General features: G+C 51.5%; 1 long non-coding RNA gene across 7 annotated transcripts in view; it reads left to right on the top strand.

Moving 5' to 3' along the window:
* The window catches only part of LOC118169415, a 44,876-nt gene extending 38,073 nt beyond the window's left edge, over nt 1-6,803 (top strand). For 5 of the 7 annotated variants that reach the window (XR_004752079.1, XR_004752080.1, XR_004752081.1 and 2 more), the window contains 3 exons: nt 3,814-3,944; nt 5,101-5,258; nt 6,386-6,803. This is a non-coding gene — a long non-coding RNA (uncharacterized LOC118169415). Of the gene's footprint in view, nt 1-2,999; nt 3,718-3,813; nt 3,945-5,100; nt 5,259-6,385 lie in introns of those variants that run through there. The other 2 variants (XR_004752085.1, XR_004752084.1) reach the window with 2 other exon arrangements.
* Nucleotides 6,804-7,081: the final 278 nt, after the last annotated feature.

Below are 7,081 nucleotides of genomic sequence, written 5' to 3' on the forward strand. Positions count from 1 at the left end.
TCTGCGATTCCAGCTGGGAAGATCATTTGGTGATCAGCTGATGCCAATGTTTGGGGTCTGTAAATGAGGCTGAGTCGTAGCAGCCTATTTGATGCCAGCCCCTGGCCAGCTGTAGGATGTACAGTCACAGCCTTCTTTAGCACAGACTCCTGGTTGACTTTGAATGTGGATCTCAGAGCCAAGGAGTTTTGGTGCCATCACCAGCCACTCGACTGCAATTCTTGATCCTGTGGTTAAATACGAGCAGACAAATCTCTGGTCCACCTCAGTGCACAACGGTGTCTCCTTGGCTTTTGCATTCAATTCCCAAGAGTGAATAAATCATTTCTAAGCACCCGTTCCCAGGGAAGAAGTTGATTTCTTCCTACTACGTCCATGATGAACAAGGATACTCACATTATTTCTTATTATTTGGGTGCACACAATGTGTACTTCGCTTTGAAGCATGAACGTATTATTTATCTTTTGCTACACTGAGGAGTGGCTACACACAATACCCTCGGTGGGCATTGTTGCCTGTTTAATGTTCAAACACAAAAAATGTTGGTTTCTTTGTGTTACCGTGCTGTGCCGAGGCGCCAGGTGGGACAGAGGCTGCCTTGTGTTGGATGCAGGGCAGGCACGTGCAGAGCAAGCAGCGGCTGTGGCTCCAAGCAGACGCTGAAGGAGGCTCCTGGGGCAACCCTGTGCCTTTACACGGGGACAGTTTTATTGATTTGCCGGGTCCTGCAGAAAACTCTTTGGTAGAGCCCAGAACTGAGTATCCCACGTGCTAATTCCGTGCTGTCCTCACCAGAAGTCCTTTCTTTTAGTAGCTCAGCTGGTCGCTGCAGGCCGTGGAGTGGTTGAGGCCCACCTACGTATTTGTGTCCCTGCGGGCTGTGGTGCGCAGGAGGTGGGCGCTTGGTGGCCACTCCACGAGGATGTGAGAACTAACAGGGCAGCAGCAGGGATCCCTGGTGCCTGCTCGGGAAGGACCTTGCCGTCCTTCTTGCCTCTGCAGCTGCAGAGGACGGGAAGCCCCGGAGCCGGCGCGCAGCCCGGCTGCCCCCTGCCTCTGCCTGCAGGCCAGGCTTCAGAGCTGGGGCTCCGTGGTGTCCCCTGCTCCTCCGAACAACTGCGGTGCAGCTGTGACCGAGGGGCTCGTGAGTGCTGTCACCGTAATTATGTCTGGTCAATAAAGTGAAGGGTACTGGGAGTCATGGCAGTTTGGGGGATGAAGGCTGGCTTAATTACAGCGACCAAATCTCTCACATCTCTGCCGTCCGCTGAAGCACCAGCCCGCCTTCATGTGCTGCCCTTTAGCAGAGCTGCCTATCATGCATCTAAACAAACAAGCAGGGAAGACAGAGGGGAGATTGTTTGTCAGGGATGTGTCTTTGCGAGGGAGGAGCGGCAATATCTGCAGGAGGGACTGAGGTGAAACCCAACATCAAAGGCAAGAGGCTGTCAGCACATTTAACTTTACAGAAACCCTTCTCCTAATAAAAAAGGAATGACCTCGTTACTACGGACACTAACAGTTCCCAGGGGAACACCGGGAGACTGCTGCCTGCACTGTCAATATTCACTTTACAAACAAATGGGAAACCTTGAAATAATTTCAGTGTTGTTCTTGGCAAGTTGCTACACCGTTGTGTCCTTATAAAAATCATCTGAGAATTTATGTAGTGCGAGTTTACTTTTCATCCGCTGCTTTTCCTTGCTATCAGTCTCCCTCTCCCTGCCTCTCGCCGCCCCAGCCTCTGTGGGAAAGGCGCGGATGCCCCAGGGGCCAGGGGCTGCTGCAGCAGGTTCAGCAGGAGGCACTCTGAGGCTTGGTGTGCCTGCCGAGAGAGGGCCTGATTCTGGAGGAGGTGATCCACAAGGGTGCCTGGGCACCGTGGGGCTTGGGGGATGCTGCAGGCTGGCATGGAGCAGTGCGGGGCGGAGGCCAGCTCAGAGCTCATGTCTCAGCTCCTCGTGGTGGGACTCACCATGGGGAATGATGGCCAGAAAGCTGGTGTGGAGCAAACCTGGGTCCCCCCTGGGCCTCCATGAAGGAAACGGAGAGGGAGCCAGCCTGCTGCTGCTGCCGTGTGCCACGGGCATGCTTGCAAATGGGGGTGCAGCACGGTGCTATTCGGTCAGCCAAATCTCTCTGCAAATTACACGAGCAGTCTCTCAGGCTTGCTGCCCAATTTGCCATCGTTCGAGTGACCAGAAGTCTTGCCCAGTGTTTTCTTGGAGTTAGATTCTTGGCGCAGTACCTGAGGGAGGTTTGCAGAAATGGTTTCATTGACTGTTAGGAGGGAAATGCTCTGCGCTGGAATTAAACCCTTACGGCTGATGCCTCGAGCTGTTCAGCAGCAGTCCACAAACTCGCACACACTTGAGCCTGGCGGGTACCCCGCCTCTCCTGGAGCCTGCACACAGCGACGTGCAGGTATTTACCCTCTGCAGAACCCCACCAGCCCCACACACCGTGTGGGCAGAGCTATAGCCACACCGAGGTCTAAGTCAGCTGACATCCCTGTCTCTGACACATAGGCAATGATGAGGCATCTATCCTTGTACTGACTGAACATCTCCAAGAGGGGTCTAGTTTTCTATATATACATATATATATATTTAAGAGTGGTAATGGACAAAGTCCATTCTGAAAGTTCATGTCAAGTGGAGCTGGACATTTTATCTGCTTTATAAAGACCTCTGAGATCTATGAACCAAACACTCCAGGAGAAGCCAGATGTTAATACAGAAAGATGGGCCGGATTTCTCTTTGCCTGAGTGATGTAAATAAGTTGTCTTGGGTAAGTGTGAAGGAGTTAACCTGTGTTAAACCTCAGAGCCGATGATATGAACCACTGAAATGCAGTTTTGCAAAAGTCCTAGGCACTCCTATAAAGCTGTACCTCACCGGGGTACTCTTCTGAGTTGTTCTGACACGTTTGTATATTCTGTTTCTCTGTTACGGCAAGTTTCATCTAAACACCAGTGGGAATTTGTAGATGTTAATAAATGTCTTCACGAGGTGAAAATAAAAGTCATACAGAGGAAGGTACTTGGAAGTGCAAGTGCCCATTTGCGCACATGCCCTTATATTTATAAAAAGGTATTAATCCCATATGCACCGGTAGTCATTTCGAGTCTTTGGTGGGACACATCATCGCAGCTCAGCCCCAAGGAACTGTAGGCTCACGTTATTACCAGCAAGTGAAAAGTAGGAGGATGGACTTGCAAAGACCATCTCCATCAACTTCACTGAATTCCCCGATAGACTTTTACATGCACATCTAACCTCGAGCAAAGATACAGTGAGGCAGTGAATTAAAAAGTAGCCAAGTATGTGCCCAGAATAGCAAGTGCAAGTGGGCATCCAGCCGTCCGTGTGCTGCAGCATAAGGAAGGGTGGCTGGCAATTAGCAGTTCAGAGAGACACGGGGAAATCGCAGGTCACCTCCTGGCTCTGCCACAAATTTCCTTTGTGCCCTTGCCCAATTCACTTCATCTCCTTGTTCTTTGTGCTGAAGCTAAGGCAAAGAGGCAATAGCACCTCCCCACCGGTGTTGTACCTTGGCATTGTGAGGAGGCAGGGCGCAACTCTGCCTGTGTCTGTACACGCCTGAGTGAAGAGGAGGCCAGATGAGAGCTGCCCAGGTGTGCCAGTGGTCTGCAAAGTAATTACATCAAATATCTGGATCAACAATGAAACTTCACAATGTTTGTCCATTTGGGGTTGGAGGAAATGTTTCATTCAACAATGTGGAATGTAACGTCTGGCTTTAGTTTCAAGTCCTAATTTTATTTTGTTTGTTTGTTTTTGTATTTTAGGACAGGTTTTTGTGTCTGTGTTTGTGCACTGGAGGGGAAGAAGGTCTGCTGTCCTCCTGCATCTGACGGTTGGCTTTAAGGTTTAGGACACTGAATGGCTCAGCAGAGAGACCTCATCCTCCAGCACAGCAGTAAGAACCAGTCCTCTTGGTTAGATGCTGTTGCTCTCTGGACTTCTGCCTTTCTAGGTGGGACAGCGTGGCCTCTTTAACCCCATCACTGGATCAGTGCTCCCAAATTAGTGTAATCATCCCACCCAAATTAAGCAAGCAGCCCCTGGCTCCTGGCTCCACAACCCAGCCTCGGGCATCCCCTCTCAGCCTGGTGCCCGCGTCCCCCTCTTCCTCCCTCTCCCTCAAAGCCCCCTGCTTGTGGGCTCCTTGATATTTTCCAGTCCTTCCCTAATGAGCACTGCAGAATTACAGCTAATTAAGGATGTAAATGATGCTGGAGAGAGAGAGGGAGAGGGAGAGGATGGGAAGGGTTGGGGGGGAGGGCAGCTACTCGCTGTGTGCAACTCTGCAGTAAAGTGTCTCCTACCTCAGCAGAAAAGTTATCATGGGAGACAATGTCAACTTTATGGAGGGGGGGAGGGCCCTCTAAACGCCTCCGTCCCCGCCTGTAATAGCTGCTGCCTCTCTTTTATGTGTCAGCGCCGCAGATGCTGATGTCCTCCCTCCCAAATGCTGCTTTGTCAGCTGGCGCTGTCACCGAGCCCTGGGTCTCTCCCTCCTGCTGGCTGCCGTCCTCGCCCTGACGGTGCCGGGGGACCGAAGGCCTCGGAAAGACGCAGCGGCCTACCCCTACCCGCAGGCACCTGGGGAGGGCGAGCAGCTTCTCCCCAGCGTGGGCCAGGTCCTCCTCCATGTCCAGGGGTTGGAGAGGACCCCTGGACTGGTCCCGCTCCATTAGGAGAGCATTTGTGCCTTGACACAGGCAGGGGGACCAGGCCGTGATGGGGAAACACGCCCGGCACCGCGCTGCCGAGTGGCTTTGGCAGCTGCCAGGGGGACGGCTGTGCCGCAGCCAGCAGCTGCTTGGTCCTCCGAGTGCATTTGGAAGCGCCCCGGGTCCCCGTGGCCGTATTTGCCTGCACGCCGCCCGGATCAATGGGTTGCGAAGGCGCGTTTGTCCCCGCGCCACGACCCGTCCGTCTGTCCGCCCGACGGAGGCCCGCGCGCCGGCGGGTCAGGGGCAGGCGGCCATGGGCGGCGGCGGCGGCGGGTTTTGTTGTTGTTTCCCCAGATCGCTGTGCAATATATTCCGATTTTTTTTCTTGTCATTAAGCCAGTGCCTCGGAGATGATGATGTAGTCCCTATGTGGGCCGCAGAAAGCACTTCGAGCCGTGCTGGAGTCGTGCTGGGTGGCTCTGATAGCAGAGCTAATGGGAGCGAATGGGATGCAACGAACTGTTCTAATGACACCAGCCAGGGAAGAGACAACAGTAAGAATAAATAAATGTTAACTATTTTCCTCTTCCAGACATTTGCATCTATTGCCATTAAGTTCATTTAAATAAGAGAGAGAGCGAGAGGGAAGGGGAAACTTACTACTACTCTTAATAACGAGTGTCTAAAAATAAATTAGGATGCTGGGATGCACTTAAGGCATTTTAAAAATAAGTCTTATTTTTCCCCCCTTCTCCTCTTTTTTTTTTTAAGTGTTGGAGGGTTTTAATTTGGGCCGAGTAATTTTGGTGCAAACGCTTGGGCGCCTTTCGTTGGGAAATTGGGAGGAATGCAAACAAGATTTCACTTCATTAAACAGGGGCAAACAGTAGAGAAATTGCACTTACTTATGGAAATGACTTTTAAACATGAACAGCATTTACTTGCATTGCCTTGTGCTGAATTTTTTTTTAAAAAAGATTATACATGTGAATAATTCACTGCGGGCCAATTAGATGATGACTTCATTTTTAACCTCTTTTCCTTGCCATCTTGCTGGCTGCCCCTTTCAGTGCAATTTCCACCCTCTTCCCTCACCTCCATAAATTAATAAAGATCAAATAATCCCTCTCCCTGCGGTGCTAAGAGCTAGCATCTCAGAAGGGGAGGTCTGAGGATTGCTGTCTCTACTGGCCTGCCCCAGGATGAAGCAGGAATAACTCTGAAAGGTTTCTGCAAGCAGGGCTGCACCCATTTTTTGGTGAAGAAGGAATGGGAGAAATAATGAGCATGAATAAGAGTGTGGGGGAGAGAGATATCTCCATGCTCTCTGCATGCAAGATCCTGTGCTGGGCAGAGGCCAAGCAAGCAGGATTCACCCCTGTGCGGCTCCACGAATGCTGGCAGGATGGTACTGGGGTGGGGATGCTCTGCTGGGCTAAAAGCAAGGCTATCTCATGAGGGGTATCCCACTCAGGCAGGCATTTCCAGTGGGCCCTGAGACCCTTCAGCATCCCTGGGCCCAGGCCTAGGTGACAAAGGTGCGGGAGTGTGGTTACAGCCAAGGCAGGGAGGGCTGGGATGAAAGGGGGAGCCTGGGCCTGTGGTAGGGGCACCTTGCAGCAGCATCATCAGTGGATAGGAAGTGCTCTCCGTTGGGCCTCTGTGTTTTTTCCCCATCTAGGAGATGATGCAACAAGACTCAGATGCTCTTGCTGACATTACCCCATGTGCCCGGGCTTTTCACAGCTCGACATGGGAAGCAGGCTGGAGGGCTTCGTGGCAGCAGGACCTGCCAGACCATGCCGGGTGCTGGGAGGAAGGAGCTCTAAGAGGGACTGTCCCCCTCTGGTCCCCACTTTGCTTTACTACTTCTGCATTTCAGCCTGTCAGCTTGAAGTGGGCATTGGGAGACTCTGTCGTTGCAAATCCCAGTCACACTTGGAGGAGGACGATGAACACTTTTTTCCAAATGTTGAACCTGTCTCTCTCTACTGTAGCTCTTTGCAGTAATTAAATTATGTAATGCAAAGCTTAAAGCCACTGAAAACATAATTACAAAATGTATAATTAGTTCATTATAAAGGATCAGCTGGCCTACCTGTCTCGTTTCTGTGTTTCTTGTCTAGTTCTTTTGTCCTTTTCCTGATTACTGGAGTAAGACCCACCCTTCACCAAATGTGGCTGCTACGGCTGCTATCCCTCTCCCACCTGCCGTAAGAGGAAGGAGAAACTTTGGTGCCTTCCCTGCGCAAGTACCTGTCCTCTGGCATTGCCAGGGCAAGGGAAAATGGGAACATCTTCCCTGCTGGCATTGCCTTCAGCACCTCTCTTTTCTTTGCTGAGCAAGGGGTTCCTTGGTTCCAACAGAGTGACCTGC

Source organism: Oxyura jamaicensis, chromosome 6 (genome assembly GCF_011077185.1).
Source record: "Oxyura jamaicensis isolate SHBP4307 breed ruddy duck chromosome 6, BPBGC_Ojam_1.0, whole genome shotgun sequence".
NCBI lineage: Eukaryota > Metazoa > Chordata > Aves > Anseriformes > Anatidae > Oxyura > Oxyura jamaicensis.